This window comes from Aphelocoma coerulescens, unplaced genomic scaffold (assembly GCF_041296385.1).
Source record: "Aphelocoma coerulescens isolate FSJ_1873_10779 unplaced genomic scaffold, UR_Acoe_1.0 HiC_scaffold_56, whole genome shotgun sequence".
Taxonomy (NCBI): domain Eukaryota; kingdom Metazoa; phylum Chordata; class Aves; order Passeriformes; family Corvidae; genus Aphelocoma; species Aphelocoma coerulescens.
Genome location: NW_027183905.1, coordinates 1,031,361 through 1,054,683, shown reverse-complemented (window position 1 = coordinate 1,054,683; position 23,323 = coordinate 1,031,361). Strand labels below are relative to the sequence as shown.

The 23,323-nt window shown below is 53.9% G+C and overlaps 1 pseudogene; it reads right to left on the bottom strand.

The window, feature by feature from the left end:
* LOC138101926 (zinc finger protein 208-like) overlaps positions 1-23,323 on the bottom strand; it is a 198,121-nt pseudogene that overhangs the window by 5,907 nt on the left and 168,891 nt on the right.

Here is a 23,323-nt window from a genome sequence, read left to right as displayed (position 1 = left end):
ACACGAACTGCTGCTCAGCCAAGCTCCTGCTCAATTCCTCAACTTCCAGAACAACAACAAAGCCTGAACAGAACCATGGACATCGTTTCCTAATCAAAAGGGGACAATGTTGAGGCAGTTTGCACATTGTCCCAGAGCTAATTAAGGACATGGAAACCCAGCAGGGGGAAAAAGGGAAGTCGAGAAGGGGTCTCAGCAACAGGGGACGGATGGTGTTGGTGTGCTGGGAAGGGATTGGTTGAAGGGAGTGTGCAGGAATATGGTTAAAGCAAACAGCAGCAGGAGGAATCTATGTGGTAAGAAAGGAAAAGGAAGATGGAAAAGAGGAGGAAGAGAAAAAAGTGAGGACTGGGATGTTTTTCAGCACCATCTTCTCCTCAAAATTTGCCAGCTGATCCAGATCTCTTCTATTCCCGGTTTCCAGGACAGGGAAACAAAGAAGTTCAGGATTTCAGGGGGTTTCTCTGTGGTGGGGAGCAGCAGGACAGGGCGCAGAGGTGCGGGACCAGGAGCATGGGCTGGGACTGTGCGGCAGCCGGGGCTCAGCGCCGGGCACTGCCCAACCCCAGCACACCCCAGGCAGGGCCCGCAGTGGCCCCCAGCCCCCAGGAGGCTGCGGGATGTGGAAGGATCAGGATTTTCTTTCATCGATCTTGTTTGGGTCACTGGAGAAACGAATGATTTTGCAGAAAGCTCAGCAGCTGTCAGAGGATGAGCACCCACAGGCACTGAGGGGGCTGCAGGAGAGGCACAAGAAGCCCCTGCAGCACTTGGCCAGAAAGGCTCAGCAGGGAAATGCAAGAAGGGATGAGCAAAAGGCCAAGGTGAAGGCAAAGGCCATGGCAGAGTTTCTACAGCCCCCAGGGATGAACCGCAGGGCCCAAGGGGGCCCCAGCACCCAGGGGACGGCGGCGGCCACAAGCACCTGGCACAGGCATTGCCCTCCTCGGCACGGCAGAGCCCACCCAAACAGCCCCTGGCAAGGAATCAGGGGTCCATCTGCAGGCCAGAAGGACACTGCAAGCACAGACAGCAGCACCCTCAGCACCAGCAAGTCCACCCCACATGGACATGGATTGTCAGGGCTGGCAGAGCTCCCAGCAGACCAGGGACCCACCGCACCAGAGCCCTTGAGAACATTCAGGGCGCATCTGGATCGAGACGAGGCCACTCCTGATGGACACAGGGGCCTCTCGATCCACTCTGAATCTGAGACCTAAGGGGGGAAATTGGCAAGAAGTTCTTTCATTATCCAGGGAATAAGTGGGAAAGATGAGCAGGTGTGCTTTATTCAACCACTATTAGTATGTGTGTGGGATGGGTTTGAAACACATCAATTTCTGTTTGCTCCTAATTGTGATTGTAATTTACTGGGAAGGCATTTGGTAGCTGAAGTGGGAATGCAAATTCATATTGTCAAAGGAGATACAGAGGCTAATGCTGCTGTACCTTTGTGTGAGATGTCTGCGAAGGCCTCTGCTGAAGTGAACCCAGAAGTGTGGGCAGCCCCAGGGAAATAGGTGAAAGGAATGAGGGACTTGTCTTTACAAACAAGCTGTGGGCCTGCTGGAAGATAAAACTAGTACTGAGAGATAAAAGAAACAATGGGAAGGATTCCACTGATTGATGAACGGAAAGAGATTTGTCTTTACAGATAAACTATAGGTCTGCTGATAAATGAAATTGGATATTGAGAGATGAAAGAAACAATGGGAAGAACCATAAATTCCATAAGAATTAAAACAAAGGTGGGTGTATGCATTAGAAGGGAACCTTAGGTCTTAGGCGTTTTGGGAAGTCTGTACCTCTTGAGTACTTCAGCCAACGGGGAAAGAGAGAGAGAAATGCAGTCGGGAAACCAGGATTATTAGGAGCTGCATCCCCATAATATTTGAGAGACCCCAGGGCAATGTCCCATGGTCTCTCCCTTTATTCGAATAAAGTAACAGGACTCCTCTGTCTCCTTTTTGGACATAAACCTCTGGTGTTTGTGGATTAATTTTCCTGACAATTCTGGAGGTTCTCATCCAGGATATTTCCACCATCTGGGGCCGGTGGGCAGCGAGCGGAGCTGAAGGCGCCTCACCCAGTTTGGGTGATCAGCTCCCCTTGGTGGCGGCCGGCACCGGGCGATCGACTGGGTTCCTTAGAATGTCCAGGAGACAGAGTGGCCGAGCAGGGGGGTCCGTGAAGAGTCCACAGGGAAGGACTCCTGAAAATCTCACCGGTGAGTACAATGGGATCATCAGGGAGCAAACCTGGGAGGGCACCCATGGAAGGTAGCACAGGTAAAACAAGGAACCCATGGAGGGTAGCAAAGGCAAAGCTGGGAAGGGGCCCCAGCAAAAGGGATGATGATCCCAAAATATCCCCAAAGAACGTGGAGTTGGTTTACACATTCTGCCAGAGGTAATTAAGGACATAGATGCCCAGAAGGGCAATAAGGGGAGTCAAGAAGGGGTCTTGACAAGAGGAGATGCACAAATAGGGTTAATATGGTTGAGGCAAGGAGCGGCAGGACCGGACACGGAGCTGCGGGACCGGGAGCACGGGCTGGGGGCCTGTGGGGGCTGTGGGGCAGCTCGGGCTCAGCGCCGGGCAGTGCCTGACCCCACCAGCCCCGGGCAGGGCAGCAGTGACCGCCGGCCCCCAGGAGGCTGCGGGATGCCCCGGCCGCCTCTGGTGCTGCCGGCCGTGCCTGCCGGGAGCGCCGGGGAGGGAGGAGCTGTTTGGACATTGCGGCAGGACAGAGACCGACTCTGGAATAAGGTGTGTGGTGGCGAGAGTGAGCACAAGGGAGGGAAGGAAGGGGTTACAGCCTGTCATTGAGTCCCTGCTAAAGGAAGGGCTTTTGGAGCCACCTGTATCTCCCTATAACACCCCTATCCTGCCATTAAGAAACCAGATGGCACCGACAGAATGGTGCAGGATTTAAGAATAATAAATGAAACTGTCAAACCAAGGCATCCCACGGCTCCAGATCCCTACACCATCCTGCATCAGATCCCTTCTTCACATCAGTATTATTCCATACTGGATTTGAAGGATGCTTTCTGGGGGTGTCCGATTACAGAGGACAGTAAACAGTATTTTGCCTTTGAGTCGGAACAGGAAGAAGGAGGCAAAATGGTAAAACAACAATTGACATGGACAGTCCTCCCGCAGGGACATACAGAGTCACCGGTTTTGTTTGGGCAAGACTTGCAGAAAATAGTAAGAGAGTTTACTCCACCCTCTGGAGTTAGGCTGTTGCAGTAGGTGGATGATTTGCTTTCATCAGGGGAACAGGAAAAGGTGGTTGAAGAAGCTACTGTGAAGCTCCTTAATTTTCTTGCTAAAAAGGGACTTAGAGTGTCTGAAAAGGAGTCGCAGTTGGTAGAGAAAAAGGTTAAATATTTGGGACACGTTTTGACTGGAGGGTTACAGTGTATTGATCCAGAAAGAACACAAGGAATTTTACTAGTACCATTACCCCAGACAAAAAAGGAGCTACGGCAGTTTTTAGGGTTGGTGGGGTACTGCAGAGCATGGATTGAGGATTTTTCTGTTTTGGCCAGACCTTTATATGACTTCTTAACCCAAGACAGTCCTAATGTCACGGTATGGACATCAGAAGGAGAGCAAAGCTTTAGGAAATTAAAAGGCAAATTGGTTAATGCCCCAGGCTTAGCTCTTCCAGACTCAGAAAAAGAATTTGAGCCGTATGTGGATGTTAAACAGGGCCACGCTAAAGGAATTTTGGTGCAAGAGCACAGGGGGAACACTGTTCACACAGGGGCAGCCTGTTGTTTATTTTTCTAAGCTGTCAGACCCAGTGGCCAGAGGCTGCCCCATTGTCTGCAGAACTGAGCAGCCACAGCTCTGATGGTAACTGAGGCCCCAAAGCTGACAGGGGGAGGGTATCTGTTTGTTAAAGTTTCACATCAGATTAAAGTTTTGTTAACCAAGACAGCCTCTAAGTGGCTGAGCAGCGCTCGGTTATTTCAGTGTGAATCTTGTTTAATGGAACTGGAGGATTTAGAATTGAAAAGTGGGAAAAGGTTTAACCCAGCCTTCTGTTTGAACAGCCCTGAAGAGGGGGCCGGGAAGAAACCCACGACTGCATCCAGGTGACACAGCTCCAGACCCGGGCTAGGGAAGACTTATGGTACACTCCCTGGCCTGAGGGAGAAAATGCGTTTATTGATGGCTCTTCAAGGGTGGTAGAAGGGAACCGAGTTGCAGGATACGCTGTCGTTAATGGACGGGAATTAAAGGAAGGGGGGAGGTTACCGCCCACACGGTCAGCTCAGACAGCGGAGCTGTGGGCGCTTGTGAGAGTCTGCGAATTGTACCGGGACAAGAGAGTGAATGTTTGTACTGATTCCCAATAGGCATACGGGGTGATACTTGCATTTGGGAAACTGTGGGAAGAAAGAGGTTTATTAACCTGCAGGGGAAAAACGTTGGCTCATGAGAGCTTCATCTCTCGCCTATTGGAGGTGGTGAATTTACCAAAACGGGTGGCAATTCTTCACGTCAGGGGACACCAGGCAGGGTGCTCAGGGGAGGCAATAGGGAACCAACTAGCTGATGAGGAGGCTCAGCAAGCTGCACTGTTGCCAGAGGTCTCTGAGATCCTCCCCTTGCTCCCAGTAACTGCACTGCTGCCAGAGGAACTGGCTCTTCCACCAGAGGAGCTTGAGATAATTAAAAAGAGTGGGGCAGAGGAAGGAGGGGATAATTGGTTTATTGGGATGGTAAATAGTGGATACCAAAAGCTCTGGCCTTACAGTAATTAAAACAACTCCATGAAGGGATCTATTGGGGCTCCCAAGGACTGGCAGAAGCCTTCCTCAAAATATACACTGCTGTGGGTCTTCTTACTCTGGCAAAGCGAGCTATTGAGGGGTGTGCGACTTGTGCTAAAACAAACCACAGGGTCATAGAGAAAATTGCCAGGGGAGGGAGGCCTTGGGCTGTACGTCCCTTCCAGAGATGCCAGGTGGATTTTACTGAAATGCCCTGAGCAGGAAGGTTTAAATATCTTCTGGGGTGGCCAGAAGCATTTCCAGCCATTTCAGCAACTACAGGATCAGTTATTAAAGTATGTTTGGAACAAATAATTTCAAGATATGGGATTGTGGAAGCAATAGACTCTGATACAGGAACCCATTTTACAGGAAAAATTCTTCAAGGGGTTATGGCTGCTTTAAGAATACAGTGGAACCTCCAAACCCCCTGGCACTCCCAGAGCTCGGGCCGGGTTGAACGGATGAATGGAGAAATAACGAAACATCTTCTGAAGCTGGTGATAGAAACTAAGATGCCACAGGTAGGGCTCTTACCACTGGCTTTAGCAAGAATAAGGGCAAGACCCATGGGAGATACTCAATTATCTCCCTTTGAATTGATGTACGGAAGTCCTTACCCTTGTGATTCTCAGCCCAGTGGGAGGGTAGAAATTGAGGAAGGGGCAGTCAATAGCTAACTCATGTAAGCACAGTTAACTATTGGGAGACAGCAAATGTTAGTTCAGACAGAAGATGTTAATTACAAAACCTAAGAAGCCAAATTCACCCTAATCTTGTCAAGATAGAGGGGACAAGGATTATCTCAGAGACTGCTGAATCATTCCTCAAAGGACTACGCATGCCCAGGGAGAAAGGTGAAAAGTGCACTGGGAGGATGACTACTGGTCTTCACCAGAGAGACCCCCGAGGAAGAAGAGGAGCCTTCCTCAGTGCGACCACCAGGACACACAGCGCATGCGTGACCCATATGCTAATGATATTAATGACTTCTGAGAAACAATTTGTATAACTGTGCCTGTCCCAAGGAATGTGATGAATATTCATAATTTAACCCATAATACTGTGTTGTAGAGAGCACCAGGTGTGTGTGTTTGGAGGAGCGATCCCCACACACCCAGCGTGCTGAATAAAGCAAATACCCACTTCTCTGACTCTGTCTCTGAAGTGTCTCCTGGCCCAGTTTGGGGTGATTCAGAAGTAATTGATGTATATTTAAAACAACATGTGGCCAGAATCCTGTCTCTTGTGAAATCTCTTCCACAGGAAGCTCGGCTGGCACAGACCCTGCCTGGGGACTTTGCTGCCCACAGCATCCAACCAGGACATCGGGTCCTGCCTGAGGAATGCAAAGAAGCACCACTGGTGGCCAAGGGCGTGGCCCATTCCAAGTGTCCCCGAGCACAGAAACAGCCGCCAGCACAGCTGAACACGGGGGGACCCCTCACCCTTGGGTCAAGGTCTCTGAGGCCCCGGAGATTTGCACATCTCAGCTGGAGGAGAAGGACGGGAGGCCATGACTGACACCCCGCAGGAGTGGGCCGGAGCAGTAACCAGTGCTTTGACATCGGGGGAAGCCCCGTGTGCCTGCCCACAGACCGACTGCTGGCATAGTCTGTGTGGGCATCCCTCCTCTCAGACCTCCAGTCACTGGGGACTAATCTTCACTGTCATTGTTTGCTTTATATTAAGCTGTTTCTGTGCCTTCACTTGCCACAGCTGGTGCAGAAGACAACGTGACAGTGAAAATTTAGAGTAGGAGATTGGATTACACCATTAGAATGTTTTTTCTAGTAATCTTACCTTTATATTGTCAGTTAGGTTTGGGGTCAAAAGGGGGAGAAAAATGTTTTAACCTTAGGAGAAGAAGTAGCAAAAACCTTTAACCTTAGCAATTGTTGGGTCTGAGGAGGACTGGGAGGATCTGAAAACTGGCCATGGGTGGCCAGCCCGGTCAAACCTAAATGGTGGGTCAGCACCCTGAGTGAGGTCCATAATGGAACAGGATTTTGGGATAAAGAAGGAAGTCCATGGCTGCTTCATTCCTCTGAAAGAGGCATTTATTGTCTAAATGGAACAGGGGGTGTATATGTGGGAAAAAGCGTTTGTGACTGGACTTTATCTTTGGGTTTAGACTGTTGGGCCCCCGACTGCCCTTCTTACGATTGTTCCACATATGGAGGTGCATGGAATCAAACGCGTGTTAGGCTCACTGATGGTTGCTGGGTACGGTGTTCCTTCCATAATTACCAAAAGGATTTTGAAGGCTGTAAAGCAGTGGGGAAGAATAAGTTTTTTTGACCACTTATTTTTAAGCTGCCCCCGAGATAATTCCACAAGTAGGACACGTTGTCCGTGACTATCAGCGGAAGTGGCAACACCGGAACAGAACTCAAACCCTTTCTAATAAGATCTGGTCCAGATCTAACAAAGCAGATCTGGGATGTAGCTGCAGGTGGAAACCTCATGTGGGAGCTTGGAAATGCAAATACTGTGATTCTTATGGTGGGGAAACTATTGCTGGGGAACCATTGGACCCAGGAAGCAAGCTGTATTGTGACCCACCCATTGATGATGAAAATTGGGAAGGCCCCTTTGCCAACGGGACCTGGGCTTTAAAAGGCATTACTGGATTTGTGGCTGATATGCTTATTGCAGGTTACCCCCAAACTGGTCAGGGATATGTTATGTGGGGTATATTAGACCGATGTTCTTTCTGTTACCACAAGTTCAGGGAAATCAGTTAGGAATCAAGGCATATCATGATCTGATTAGAGAAAAGCAGTCAATTGATGCATCCCTGGCTGGAGGGAGAGCCCAAAAGTGGAGAAAAGATGAATGGTCACCTGAGCAAACCATACAACACTATGGACCAGCCACTTGGAATCCTAATGAATTCATACTGGGTGAGAGAGAACCCATTTATAATTTAAATCAGATCCTTAGGTTACAAGCTGTCTTTGAAATAATAACCAACCAGACAGCTTCAGCTCTTGACCTTCTTGCTGACCAATCTACTCAGATGAGAAATGCAGTATTTCAACATCGGATGGTATTAGATTATCTATTAGCAGAAGAAAGAGGAGTGTGTGGCAAATTAAATGACTCAAACTGCTGTTTGCAAATACATGACAATGGAAAAGTGGTGAAACAAATAACAGGGGGAATAAGAAAATTAGCTCATGTACTGGTCTAAACATGGAAAGGATAGGAATGGGACATGTTTTCGTGGTCACCTGGTGGACTATGGGTTAAACAAATGCTTTTTTCCCTCTTATGTGCTGTAGCAACTTTAATCTTTTTACCATGCATGATTCCTTGCTTGGTGCAACTTATTCAACATGGGATCAAGGGATGCAGGCAGAAGCCCTGCCTACAGAGCCAGAGATAGCTACAAAAGGACAGAAGATGATGTCACTGCAAATACCTGCAAAACCAAAAAAGACCCAGGAACAGAAAATTAAGTCAAAGATAACTGAAGTTTGTAAAGACAATTATTAAAAATAAAAGAGGAGGGATTGAAAGGAATGAGACACTTGTCTTTACAAACAAGCTCTGGGCCTCCTGGTTGATGAAAAGTAGCACTGAGAGATAAAAGAAACAATGAGAAGAGTTCCACTGATTGATGAATGGAAAGAGATTTGTCTCTACAAACAAACTGTAGGTCTGCTGATACATGAAATTGGATATTGGGAGATAAAAGAAACAATGGGAAAACCATAAAATTCAATAAGAACTAAAAATAAAGGGGGGGTGTATACATTAGAAGGGAACCTTAGGTATTAGGTATTCCGGGAAGTCTGTAACTGTCCAGTACCTCAGCCAATGGGGAAAGAGAGAGAGAAATGTGGTCGGAAAATTGGGATAAAAAGGAGGCTGCGCCCTCCAAAAATTTGAGAGCTCCCCAGGGAATGCCCCAAGGCCTCTCCCTTTATTTGAATAAAGTAACAGGACTCCTCTGTCTCCCCTTTGGACATAAAACCTCTGGTGCTGGTGGAATAATTTTCCTGAAACAATGAACATTAAAGCAATGGATTTCTATGGGTTTAGAATGTATAAAGTTGAGGACAAATCTGGTAAAACTCATGTGCCATGAAATGATTTTCTCTGCACACCCGGGCTATGTGTGCATGAAATGATTTCTGTTGCACATCCTGGCCAGAATAAAGTAATGCCTTGATCCTCTAACACTGAAAAGGTTGTTGGAGAGTTTTTGTTCTTCCCACAGTTTCAGTGACAAAGTTGCACCATTAGAATGTTTCTTCTTAATAATCCTACTTTGATATTGTCAGTTGGGTTTGGGCCAGGGGTGTGAAACTCAATTTTTAGTCTTAGGGGAAGAAGTAGCAAAGATCTTCATTACTTTCGGGTTTTTTTCTGTATGTGTGTGTGAGGTTGCTCTTAGTGATTGCAGAATTTTGGAATGGGTTTTTCGATGTTCACATTTAGGTTGCATTTTGCAAAAGTGGAAGAGCTTTAAAAGTGACTCTTTAACTCATAAACAGTTTAAAAATATTTTAATAAAAAAGGGGGAAAAAAAGCCGCTTTTGGGGGGGGCCACTTGTGAGTCACCTGATGGCTGCCCTGGAAGAGAAGCTTCCTTCCAGGCAGCCAGCAGAGGAGCTTTAGAAATGCAAATTAACTCTGCTGGGGGAAGTGTGCACAATGTCCCAGGCTCTCCTTGCCTGCCAGAGGAATTGGGCTGATTCCCTCTGCCCCTCACCCCAAGCTCTGCCTCCCTGCACAGACGGAATTTGCATCGCTAAAGGCAGAGCCCACACTGAGCATCTCGGACTCTGCCACAGAAATCCCTGAAGATGCAAAGGAAAACAGCAAACGGAGAATGTTGGGAGAACTTCACTCACAAAAGCAGGGGGGAATTATCCCTCTCCCCACTCCAACATCTGCTGGCACTGTCTGGGTTATACAGGGTGTGTTTGACCACTGGGCTGCTTTTGCTGCCACAAGGTCAGCGAAATCACTTGGGAATCCAAGGATGTGATGATTTAATCAGAGAAAAGCAGTCAATTGATGCATCCCTGGAATTTTTGGGAGCGCCCAAAAATGGGGAAAAGATGAACGGCCACCAGAACAAATCCTACAACACCATGGAGCAGCCCCTGGGAACCCGAACAAATTCATACCAGGTGCCAGAGAACCCACTGATCATTTCAATGCATCATTAGATTACAAGCTGTCCTCCAAATCATAACCAAGCACACAGCTCCAGCTCCTGACCTTCTCACCCACCAATCCACTCCCATGAGCAACACCACATTTCACCCTGGGATGGCATCAGATTCTCTTTCAGCAGAAGGACCAGGAGGTTGTGGAAAATTAAAGGACTAAAAAACTGCTCTTGGCAAAGAGATGGCCAAGGAAAAGTGGTGAAACAGAGAACAAAGGAAAGAAGAAAGCAGCTCATGTACCGCTCCAAACGTGGAAAGGATGGGAATGGGACACATTTTCGTGGTTCCCTGGCAGACCATGGGTTAAACCAATGCTGTTTCTCCTCTCAGGTGCTGCAGCAACTCTCATCTTTGTACCATGCACCACACCTTGCTCAGTGCAGCTCATTCAGCAGGGGATCAAGGGCATGCAGGTGGCAGCCAGGCCTCCTGACCCAGGAACGGCCACAAAAGGACACAGAATGAGGTCACTGAGAATAATCCCAAAACCAAAGAAGGCCCAGGAAGAACATATTAAAGCACTTTTAAAGTTTGTAAAGAAAATCACTGAAATAATAAGAAGAGGGGGGATTAAAAGGAAAAAAATGAACGTGTCTTTAGAAACAGATAGTGTGAATCCCATTGGAGATAGGGCCAGGGACTTGGAGATAAGGAAGTAAGGAGAGAAACCAAGCATTTCACAAAATGTTACTAATTGACACGAACTGATGCTCAGCCAAGGTCCTGCGAAATTCCTCAACTTCCAGAAGAAGAACAAAGACTCCACAGAGCCATGAATATCGGATGTTATACAAAGTGGGGGTGCACATTAAGGGGCACATGCAGCAGGCGCATCGGGAAGTCTGTACCTTCCAAGGACCTCAGCCACTGGGGAAAGGGACACGGAGATGCGGCCGGGAACATCGGCATAAAAAGGAGGCTGCGTCCTCCAACACTTGGACAGAGCCCACGGGAAATGCCCCGTGGCCTCTCCCTTGCTCCAGGAATAAAGTTCCTTTTACAGGACTCCTCCGGCTCCTCTGGGGACACAAACCTCCGGCCACGGGAACTTTCCCGCACACTCCCGCCGACGGGGCAGCCACCTCTGTCCTACCCACAGCAGCCGGGACGAGCCAGCGCTGCTCCGGCACCGGCTCCTGCCGAGGCAGCAGCGGCAAGGAGAGCGCGGGCAGCCGCTCCCGCAGCGCCCTCACGCCAGGGCGAACACGGCGCCCACACGGCACAACGAACCCGCCCCAGCCCCCTGCCGCCCCCTCCGCCCGCAGCCAGCGCCGAGCCCCGCCAGAACCGAGCGCGGCTCCCACCTGCGCTGGGGCCGCCTCCGAGCTCCGCCGCCGCCTCACCGGGCTCCGGCCGCCGCCGCCGCTCCCGGGCCCGCACAGACGCTCCGCCAATGGCGCCTCTGCTGCGCCACGGCCGCCCTGCCGGCGGCTCCGGGCCCGGGCTGCTCCCCGCTCCGACCAATCAGCGCGCCAGAACCACGACTGACGGCAGCACCGCCCAATCGCAGCGAGGGGCGGGCTCTGCACACGGCCCAGCCTCGCCCCGCGCTCCCAGCGCCCCCCGGGCTGCGTGAGGGGAAAGCCGCAGCTGAGGAACAGCCCTGGAACGGGCCCGGCCCGAGCCGCCATTCAGCTGAGAAGGGAAACAAAGCTCTCCGCTGCTCCCGGCCCGACTTGCCCAGCCCTGCGTGTTGGCAGCCTCCGGCTCCTTGGGAAGCCCTGCGGCCTCGCTACTCCCGCCCCTAATTCGGAGCATCAGTGCATGGCTTTGATTTTTCCCAAAAATGGAAAACCGCCCGAAACCCCTTTGGCTGAGTGCACGAGGGGAGAGATTTCTGGCAGAAAACTCCTTAAGTCGTTTATGCCCAGCTTGGGAAGAACAACCCAAGCCAAGCGGAGGTGGGACCCCCCAGCAGCGCCTCTCTGCCGCCCCAGCTGAAGCCCTCGCTGGCTGCTCCAGGCGGGATGGGCAGACTGGGAGCACTGGGAAGGGGCCCCGGCTCGGGCCGCAGCCCCCGGGGCAGCCCCACGGCAGCTCCAAGGCTCCGCCAGCCGGGATGGAACGTGGGAGGGGGAGCAGGGCAAGGGCCGGGGCTGTCGGTGCCCAGGGGACACAGGGGACAGCGGGGGCACTTCACAAGCATTGCATGCAAAAGATAAAATCATAAGGAAGACAAAAGCAACAGCAACAGTGGCACCATAGCCCAGGGCCACACAGGAACATTTCCCATTGGAGTGGGGGGACTCTGGCCCAATATCAGGCACCCACCACAGCCGCTCTCTCCCTGCCCTCCACAGCCGGACAGGGGACAGAAAATTTAACCAAGGGCTCATGAGCTGAGATGAGGACCGGGAGATTTCCCTCATCAAACACTGTCACAGGCAAAACAGGCTCGAAACAGGAGATATGAATTGAATTTATTGCTAACAAAGTCAGAGGGGGGGGGATAATGAGAATTAAAAGAAGACCCTTCAAATCTTCTTCCTCCCACACCTCCCTCCTTCCAGTTCTATCTTCTCCAGCGGGGATGTCCCACAAACAGGGAACCCCCACAAGCTCCTCAAAACCCCCGGAGCTGGGCTGGCCCTGCCTGGATACCGGGAGACACAAAAACTGCTCTGTCCCTGCCCTCTGCTACTGCACAGGGACAGGAAATACAAGGAAAGGTCCAGGAGTCAAGAGAAGGACCAGGAGAGATTCTGCCCCGAGCACCGGCACGGGCACAACAGACCCAGGCTGGGCACAGGGAGGGAATTTATTCCCAACCAAATCCCAGCAGCACAAGGAGAAGGCAAAGAAATCTCTCCAACACCTTCCCCCCACCCAGCACGGATCACCCGGAACGGGGGTCACCAGGGCTCTGCCCCACGGGGGTCACTGGGGATCATCCAACGCCGATCCTCCCACGGGGGATGGAGCTGGAGCAGCGCACGAAGCTCTTCCCGCACTCGGGGCACTCGCAGGGCTTCCCTTAGCGGTGCCTCTGTTGGTGTTGGGTCAAGGCAGAGCTCTGTGAGAAGCTCTGCCCACACTGGGGACACTCGTAGGGCCTCTCCCTGGTGTGGATGCGCCGGTGGGTTACGAGGATGGAGTTGTGTTTGAAGCCCTTCCCACAGTCAGGGTGGCGGAAGGGCCTCTCCTCTGTGTGAATCCGCTGGTGCACAAGGAGATTGGAGCTGGTGTGAAACCTCTTCCCACACTCAGAACAATCATAGGGCCTCTCCCTGGTGTGGATCATCTGATGTTGAATCAGGTTGGAGCTCCACCAGAATCTCTTCCCACATTCCCCACACTCATGTGGTCGTTCCAAGGTGTGGATCACCTGGTGTTTCATCAGGTGTTGGGGAGGATGTAAGTTTGGTAAGAAAGTTTCACAGATATGTAGGCTTGGCAGAAAGATCCCTGAATGTTGAAACTGAGGATGAGATAGAAATGGAAGCAAGTTTTGATATAGAATAAAAGATGTTTTGCTGAAACAGTGATCAATGAGTAACTGAGAAGGCAGAGGTTGGAGATGAGTTGGAAGGAGATTTTTAGGAGTAGGACAAAGGTATGTGACTACAAACAAAGACATGTTTTTCACCAAGTAAGTAAGTCTCAAGAAGAGCATAAGTAAAAAGAAAACATGTCTTTACCAAAAAGAGAGATATGGCAGGCAAACAAGAAATGTTGATGTAGCAAGAAGAAGAATGGTCTGAGAATTTTCCACTGTAAGCTTAAGTTGTAACTTACTCTTGTGACTGGATAATAATGACTATAATATGGTAATGGTAGTAGCTATGATAGACTATAGGCAAAGGTAAAGGTATTGTGTATGGTGCTTATTGGTTGTTATGTGTTAAGATACACTGCAAAGAAAAGTATATAATGCTTTGTAGCTTGAACAGAAGGTGGCTTCAGGTATGCCTACAGCTGGAGCTGGCAGCTCTAGGGCTGGCTCTGGATTCCCACTCCCTGAAATGCTGTAACTTTGCCTGTGCAATAAACAGCTTTCAAGAGAGCCGCCTGAAGTCCAGACATCCTTCGTGAAACTTTCTCCTATAGTGGGGCCTCTGCCTGAAGCTCTTCCCACATTTCCCACACTCGTAGGGCTTTTCCCCAGTGTGGATCCTCTGGTGTTCCCTGAGCTGGGAGCTGTCTCTGAAGCTCATCCCACATTCCCCACACACATAGAGCCTCTCCCCACTGTGGAGCCTCTGGTGCTGGATCAGGTTGGAGTTCTGGCTGAAGCTCTTCCCACATTCCCCACACTCACAGGGCTTCTCCCCAGTGTGGATCCTCTGGTGTTCCCTCAGACGAGATTTGTAGCTGAAGCCCTTCCCACATTCCAAGCACTTGTGGGGCTTCTCCCCACCCTGAGGCTTCTCCCCCAGCTCCGACCTCCCCCTGGATCTCCGGCCAGCCTTCCTGGCACAGGGGGGCTCTTTCCTCCTTGGATCTCTCTGGGTTGCGTTTGCCGCCCCTCCTTGTGCGGCATCTCCGGGGCTTTTCCTCCTCCTCCATCCGGCCACGCCTTGGGAATGACAAATCCTGGTTTGGGGGGAGAAACAAGGGGTGAGTGCCTTGGGCTGGGGGGTCCTCCTGCCCAGGTCCATCTCTAGGAGTCTCCGGGGCTTTTGTGTCCATAAAAACCCCAAACCACCACAATTCAGCCCAAAAAACCCTCTCAGCACTTCCCCCTCTCTGATCTCTGCACTTTGGTATTCTGAGGACTCTCCTTTCCCTGGCCTCATTGGGGTCCCCTGGTTCCTGGGGTTCCCCCTCTCTGGGGTCCCGCTCAGGGATGATCCAGGGATTTTAGGGGTCCCAGGGGTCCCTTCTCCCTGATTCTCTGCTCCGGGCTTACAGCGATCCCACGGGTCCCCCCTTATCCAGGCTCACCCCATCTCCAGGCTGCCGGGGCTCCCCCAGCTCCGGGATCGCCCCTCTCCCCTCACCCCACCCCGGGGCTCCCGGCGTTCCCCTCCACCGCTCTCCTGGGAGGCCCCAAGAATGATGTCCTCCTCCCACTCCAGCACCGGGATGGAGCCCCCAAAATATCCCCCAAAGGGCCATTTGCGGCTCAGCTTTGGGGTCCTGCAGGATCCAAACATCGCCCCCCCTCCCCCGCCCCAAAATGAAACCCTCCCAGGGACCCACAAAGAGATTTGGGGCTCCATTCTGGAAGCTGTGAGCTCCAAACACACCCCAAGAGAAAACGCCGCTCGGGGACCCCGTCACGATCTGCTAATAGAAGCAAGGGTGGTGATGGTTGGTTTATCGATCTCAGAGTGTAAAAGGACACAAGGGATTTCAGTTTTAATCAGAACAGTGCACCTTTATTAAGTGCCCACAACACAGTAATGCGATAGAGGAGAGAAAGGGAGAGAGATAAAGAAAACAAAGTAAAAAGAGTAGAGAGGAAGAAGGGGGGGGGAATAGCTACCAACGGATGAGACAAAGTCCTCGTGGTCTCCTGCCAATAGATTTGTCTTCTTTCCGTGGGGAGATCTCGTCTCAGTTAATTTAGAAAGTCCCTTTATTAGCCCTTTTCAGAAGCGAGGGGCAGCTGGCCAAGAGCTGGGGAAACCTACAGCCGTTGTTATGGGGCCCGTTGCTTTGGGAAGCAGGTACAGGACAGGTGTACAGGACAGGTCGTTCCTTTCCGCTTCAGCGCAGTCCTTCCCGCCTGGGCAGCGAGAACGGTGCAGTCCATTGTGACCTGCATCAATTTCCAGACACTCCACCTCAGCCAGGCCAGGCCTCCTGTGTTCAGTCTCTGTCCCTGGCGATGATCGTGAGGCAGATGAGGGATCTTCGGACCGTCTCTTACAGAGCCCCCGAGAGATTTGGGGCGAGCTCCCCCTCCCCGCTCACCTGCGGGATGCTCCCAGGGCCGCAGCGGACAGAGCGGGCTCCGACCCTGCGCTTCCCCTGCTGATTTTCCTCTTCCTGCTCCTCCTCTGCCTCTCTCACTCCTCTTCCTCTCTCACTCCTCTTCCTCTCTCGCTTCTCTTCCTCCCGCTCCTCCTCCCCCGCCTCCTCCTCCATCGCTCCTCCCGCTCCTCCTCCTTCCTAATCTGCTCCTCTCTCCAGCCCTTCTCCCGCTCCTTCCTCATCATCTGGGGATTTTTTGGGGGAAGGGCATTGTCCCAATCTCCTCTTTTTTCAGGGTTGTTCCCTTTCCCGCGATTTTCGGGGTTTGCATTGGCCAAACTCCTCTTTTCCCATGATTTTAGGGCTCTGGGTTTTCCTCAACTGCCCTGTTCCCAGGATTTTGGAGGGTGCTGGGAGTGCACAGCCCCCGCTGATTCCAGGATTTTTAGAGACTGACGGTACTCAAACTCCTCCTTTTCTGTTGCAGTGGGGATGCTGTAACACACCTATATCAAACCAGGAGTCCCGTGGGAAAGAAATATATACGGACGGATTCTTGCTAGATGTCTCAGAAATGTTTATTTCCCCAGCCGCATGGCCGGGCTCTGCCGAGGAACTGCTACAGTCAGGACCCGAGGGTCCTTGCCCGCGCAGGAAACGAAAACCGACCAATGGGGAACGAGGCTGACCAGGGGCAGGGAAACCCCATGTCTCCCCTCAGGGCCCCTCTTCCCAGGGCTACATGGCTGGGGAGGGACCCCGACACTTTTCCACCACTTTGGGGCTCTGGGAGTGCTCGAACCCGCCTTTTCCTGACATTTTGGGGGTCTGGGAGTCTCAAAGCCCCCCCAATGTCCAGGATTCGGGGAACTGGATATTCCCACATCCTCTTTTTCTAGGATTTTGGGAGGTTGAGGATGCCCAAACTCATCTTCTTCCAGGATTTCGGGGGTTTTGGTGTTCCCTAGCCCCCCTGTTCCCTGGATTTTGGGCTTTATGTGTTTCCCAACCCCCCTGTTCCTGGGATTTTCAGTGGTGGCAGTGCCCCAAATCCCCTTTTCCAGCATTTTAACTCCTGGAGTTGCCCAGTCCCAGATATCCAGGAGCTCAGGTGCACTCCAAGATGGAGATGAAGGGGCTCAGCTGTGCCAAAAATGAAGCCCCAGCCGAGGGTGTTCTCTGCTTGGCTGAGCACTGCCTGAGGGCTGGGGCTGCAGCAAGGGGGGACACCCTCCTCCAGAGGGGATGTCCTGCAAACGAGGGACACCCACAAGCCCCTCAAAATCCCCAGGGCTGGGCTGGCCCTGCCTGGATGCCGAGAGACACCAAAACCGCTCTGTCCCTGCCCTCTGCTACTGCACAGGGACAGGAAATACAAGGAAAGGCCCAGGAGCTGAGAGAAGGACCAGGAGAGATCCCGCCCCGAGCACCGGCACGGGCACAACAGACCCAGGCTGGGCACAGGGAGGGAATTTATTCCCAACCAAATCCCAGCAGCACAAGGAGAAGGCAAAGAAATCTCTCCAACACCTTCCCCCCACCCAGCGCGGATCACCCGGAACGGGGGTCACCAGGGCTCTGCCCCACGGGGGTCACTGGGGATCATCCAACGCCGATCCTCCCACGGGGGATGGAGCTGGAGCAGTGCACGAAGCTCTTCCCGCACTCGGGGCACTCGCAGGGCTTCCCTTAGCGGTGCCTCTGTTGGTGTTGGGTCAAGTGAGAGCTGCTGGAGAAGCTCTTCCCACACTGGGGACACTCGTAGGGCCTCTCCCTGGTGTGGATGCACCAGTGGATGATGAGGTGAGAGCTCTTTTGGGGGGACTTTTTCTGTGTGATTCCAGACTCGTTGGGGGCTGTGGGATTTAGGGGTGTCCCAGCACGTTTTGCGGTTCTCTTGGTGCTGTGTTGGGGTTCAGGTGCCTCCCAAGGGACCCCAGAGCGGGGTGAAATGGGGGGGACACACAGGGTCGGTTCTGCCCCTGCCACTCTCAGCTCCCCCTGCAGGAGACCCCAAATTCCCTCCCCACTGCCCCCAAATAAATGGGACTGGCCCGAACTGGGAAGCTTTATTGGGAACACTGGGAGCAGCCAGGTGGGGACAGAGTTACAGCGGGGCTCGGGGGACACACGACCTCCCCAGAATCCGCGCGGGGATGGGGCGGGGGGTCCCGGCCGGGCCCGAGGCCACGGGGAGGGGCTGCGGCCGCCGGCGGCTCAGGAGCTCTGTGGGCAGAGCAAAGGGGGTTACACCGGGCTGGGGGGGCCCTGGGGGAGCCCAGAGCTCCGGGGGAGGGGGGACACGACCCTCGGACCCCTCCCATCACCTGCCTGTGCAGGTAGAAGCCGAGCCCCAGCGCCAGAAAGACGAAGCCCAACACGAAGCCCCCGATCCCCGTCAGCATCTTGGGGGACGGGGGGGCAGCTTTGGGGGTGGACGGCAGAAGGATCCAGGAAACGGCGGTGGCTGCCAGGAAGGGACTGGAATGGAATGAGACAGAATGGGACAGCAGGATACACTGGGACCAGGACTGGGACTGGACAGGAGCAGATTTGGGATACCAGCAATTATACTGGCATATATTGGGACCACACTGAGGGCTACTGGGAACATGCTGAGGGCCAATGGGTGCTGCTGGGATATACTGGGAGTGCTTTGGATCATACTGAGACTGACTGGAATCGTACTGGGAGTGACTGGAACCACAGTGGTGGTGAAAGGGCGCAATTGGAAAGATGCAGGGGCAACTGGGATCATCCTGGGAGCAGCTGGCCCATGCTGGGGTCATACTGGGATCATACTGGGAGTGACAGGGTCATATAGGAGTGACTGGCATAGTTCTGGGAGTATCTGGGAGTGACTGGGATCATACTGGGGTGACAGGGATCAAACCTGACTCATACTGGGAAGTTACTGGGAATCATACTGGGGGTGACTGGACTCATACTGGGATCATTCTTGGAGCAACTGGGACCATGACGGGGCAAAAGGCATCATAGAGGGACTGACTGGGAGTGGCTGGGTTCATACTGGAAGTGACTGGGGCCCTACCTGACTCTACTGGGAGGGACTGAGAGTGAAAGGAACCATGCTGGGCATGACTGGGAACAACTGGGACCATGTTGAGGGCAACTGGGATCTTATTGGGAGTGACTGGGAACATAAAAGCTTGAGTGGAGTTTTTATCCCGTGGCATTCCTGGGGAGCAGCGGCAGCTCCACGACCCCAGCCCGGGGGGTGGGAGCAGGGGAACTGCTGGCAGCACCTTCGGGGCACAGCCGAGGGCTGGGGGGCTCCTCCCCCACTTCATTTTCTCTGCCCAATTCAAACCATCCCCTCCCATTCAAATCCCCTCCATTCACATTTTCTCCCCACCATTAAAGTTTCCTTGCCCCAATTCAACTTTTCTCCCCAGTTAAGCCCTGAGGTCCCTCCCCACCCCCGGCTCCTCCCGGCAGGACCCGGCTGGGACCTTCTGGAAACAGCAGCGTGACGAGTTCCAAAATTCCTCATTACTTCCATCGATTTCCTTGGTTTCCGGGGCATTTTCCTGCGGCTGCTCCGGGCCATGGCTGAGGGGTCCCCTCGGGCTCCAGCCCCTTTCCAGCCCCTTTTGCCAGCTCTTTTCCTCAGCTGACCCAAAGCTGCGGATTTTGGGGGGCGGGAAGAGTCGCTCTGCTCGGGGGGTTCCCCGCGGTGCCCCAGGGGGGCCCCGAGGCTGCAGCGCGGTTCCCTCGGGCCCCTTGGAGCGTTTGGAATCTCCAACTCTCAGCAATCGCTGTTCGTGGCATTCAATCCCCCCTGCAGGGTTTTCCCCCAGACCGGCTTTCTTTCCAGAGGGTTTTGTGGTTTCGCTTCGAGCCGGGGCCTGAGGGCACCGGAGCGGCCGCGGGTGCCGGGGCAGGAAGGGCTGAGGGACAGCAGCGCCCCACAAACCTCCGGGAGGGGGACAAGGACTGGAGGGGGCAAAGAGAGAATAAACACGAGATTTTAGAAAAAGAAGAAAAAAAAAAAAGCAAACTATAGATGATATCTAAAATATAATAAAGAGGAACTCTGAAAAAAAACAAAGTAACAGGAGAGCTTCTTCTCCTGGGACTTTGGGTTTCTTGTCCAAGCTCCGAGCTGGGTGTGAGCCAGAGACCCGTGGCTGGGAGAGACATTGCTGCTGCAGGGCTTCCTATGGCCAGAACTAAAGTGTCGAGTATCAAGGAACAGCTTGAGGTTACAGAAGCGCCAGCGCTCCCGCTGGATTCCCTCGTTTGAAGCTGAAAGCGGAGCTCCATCTGTAACTCTCCTTTGTAAGGGTTGAATGTAAAACTCCAGCGCAATCCCCGTTTCCCTCCCTCCTCTGGCCAGCGGCGCACGGAGAAGGGATGGGAGTTTCGGTGAGTCCGTGCTTCCCCCGGAGGGACAGGAATCCTTGCCGTGTCCAGCGGGGGTCCCTCCGCAGCCGTGCGGTCACTGCCCGGCCCGGCCCTGAGGCGCGGGGCAGTCGCGGGGCAGCCGCGCTCCGGCCCCGTCAGCGGCAGCGCCGCTTCGTGCCGGGCAGGAGCGGCAGAAGGAGCCGGGCGGCGGCGGGGGCTGAATCCCGGCGGGAGGAGGAGGAAGAAGAAGAGGAAGAAGGGGCCGGGTCGGCCTGCGGTGTCCGATGGCCGGGGAGCAGCGGGGAGGCCTCGGGGAGCGGCGGCGGGCGGGGCTCTGTTGGAGCCGCCCCGAGGGGTTTGTGCCGCGCCGGGTCCCTGAAGGAGCCGCTCCGCGGGACGGGCGAGCTGGGAACGAAAGGAAATACAGAGAAGAGAATAAAATACAACCAAAGAGCCGCACCGAGAAGCGTCTCCCCCGCCCGCGTCTGAAGGAGCTGCACCGAGGGACGGGCGGAGGGTGAGTAGAAGAAAATCCAGAGAATGGAGTAAAATAGACAAAAAAGCTGCACCGGGATGTCCGCGGCGCTCGGTGTCACTGAAGAGCCGCACGGCGGGACGGGCGCTGTCGGGTGTGGCCAGAAGGGCAGCGCCGAAGAGGGTTAGAGGTGTGAATAGAAAAAAAAATAGAGTAGAATAAAATACAAGAAAAGAGCCTCCCCCGGGTATTCCCGCAGGCCTGGCTCCTACGGTATATCACCGTGTCCCGCAGCCATAGGGAGGAGGAAGAGAGAAGGTCCAACAGGCAGGAATTGTGCAGCAAGATTGATTTCTTTAATTATTTTACAAACTCTTTTATAGACTTTTTTCTTCATAGTCTAATTGGACAAAGGACCAGCCACCCCTTGGGGGTGATTGGCTAAAATCCTAAAACATCCATTGTCAAAATATTTTCTACTATACCATAAACAAGACTTTTCAAGGTTGCAGGTGGCTTGGTTGTTTACATTCCCTGCTACCTCTTCTGTGAGAGAGAAAAGTCTCTCACCGACTTAGAAAATAACAAGAAAATCCTCGCTAGCAGCATTTTTGTACCTACAACCGGGGATTTCCGCAGCCCCGAGTCACTGAAGGAGGCGCAGCGAGGGACGGGCGGGGCGCGGCCCGGATCGAGCCCCTCCAGCTGCGCCTCGAGCGGCGACCCCGCGGGACCGCGCCGGGGCCGGGCGGCGGCGGCAGCCGGAGCCGGGAAAGCGGCTTGGAGCGGCGGAGACGAGCGGGGTGTTCCCGACCAGCTCCGCTCAGCCCTCGGGCACCGGGGGGTTCCGGGGGTTGTTCCCAACCAGCTCCGCTCAGCCCTCGGGCACCGGGGGGTTCCGGGGGTTGTTCCCGACCAGCTCCGCTCAGCCCTCGGGCACCGCGCTGGGGTCGCCGCGCACTTTTCACCTCCGGCCGCCCCCACGGGCCGGGCCCCGCGGCTCCCGCTGCCGCCGCCTCGGCCCCGCCGTGCCCAGAAACCACGAAAAGTCGCTGCCATGCACTAAAAAAGCTTTTCGTGCGCAGCGATGGGGGCGGGGGGAGTCCTTATGAACTCCCCTCCCCTCAGACCCTCCCGGGCACCGCCGGGCATTAGCGCAGCTCCCGGGGCCGTGTCCCTGCCACACTTGGGTATTAAATCCGAGAGATTTGAGGAGCGGGCACAGCCCTAGAAACCAGGGCTTTGCCCTCGGGACCTTGGAGCTGCACGAGGGGGATAAAGGATCCCCTGCACTCACCGATGCCTCCTGAAGCAGCTCTGGCCCCCTAAGAATGGGGCTGTATTTGGGAGAGGGAGGATGGCTGGGATGGGGTCTGGAATGAGACGGACACATGTTGGGATGAAGAGGTTTGGGTGATCCGGTTCCTGAGGAGGTTTTGGGGCACCCTCCAATCCTGAGGGATGTGTTACTGGGAGGGGGGACACACCTGGCTCTTGCACTTGGAGTGCGGCTCCACAGGGAAGGACATGGGGAGCCCATTTTGGGGTAGATCCTGCTGCTTTCCACCAGTTTTTGGGGGGTTATAAACGGCTCTGGGAGATTTTCTGGTCATTTTTGGAAGCGGATGTGACCCCTTTTCTGGGAGGATCCTGATGTTTTCCACCAATTTGAGGGGTTCTAAATGGCTTGTGGTGGACCCACTTTCATGGGTTCTGATGCTGCCCACCCATGCTCTGCACTGGTCCGGACTGGTGCTCCCAGTGCCGCGTGGGGCAGGGCCATGGGGACCCCTCCACAGCACAGCCTGGCTGCTTTGGGGCTGGTGGCACTTGCCCGGCGCTGGCCATAGGGTGTGTGCTGGCAGCTGGGGCCGTACTGGTGGTACTGGTGGTGCTGGGAGCTCACGGGTCTGGAGGCCAGCAGGACTCGGGTGAACGTGGGTGTCTCAGGGGTGTGGTGGGGACGATGGGAAAATATGGAGAGAGGTGAGAAAAAGGGAGGAAGAGAGCAAAACATCAGAGATGGAATTACCAGACTCGCAGTCCAGGGTCTCCGGCCTGGCTCCCCCCCAGCAAGTGGCTCCCACAACCCCTCACCCTATCTCCAAAATCCCTTGGGATCCCACACCCATCTCTGTATTTCCCCCTCCAGAATCTCCAGGCTCCTGCGGTGAGACCAAAGGGATCCAAGTCCCCAGCTAGTGTGACCACAAGCCCCAAACTTTTTTCTCCACACAACAGTCTTGCCTCTTTTCCCCTTCCTGGCTTCCCCCACAGCAGCTGGGAGCAGCCAAGAGCCCAGTGCTGCCCCAGCCCGACCGGCCCCAGCTCCATCCCTGCTCCTCCCATGGGATGCGATGGGTTTGGGGGCAGGGGGCCAAGGGTGGGCGCTGGGCCTGGGGGGGAGGAGGAGCAGGGGCGGAGGAGGAGGGATGAAGGAGGAGGGGGAGACGGGACGGAAGGAGGAGTAGAAGGAGGAATGCAGGAGGAGCGGGAGGAAGAGGAGGGATAGAGGAGGAGCGGGAGCAGGAGCAGGAGGAGGAAGAGGAGGCAGCACGTGTGTCCATCGCTCCCCGTATCTGCAGCCCCCCCGCATTTCCCAGGTTTCCCGTGGGACGGACTCAGGGTGGAGAAGTTCCTGG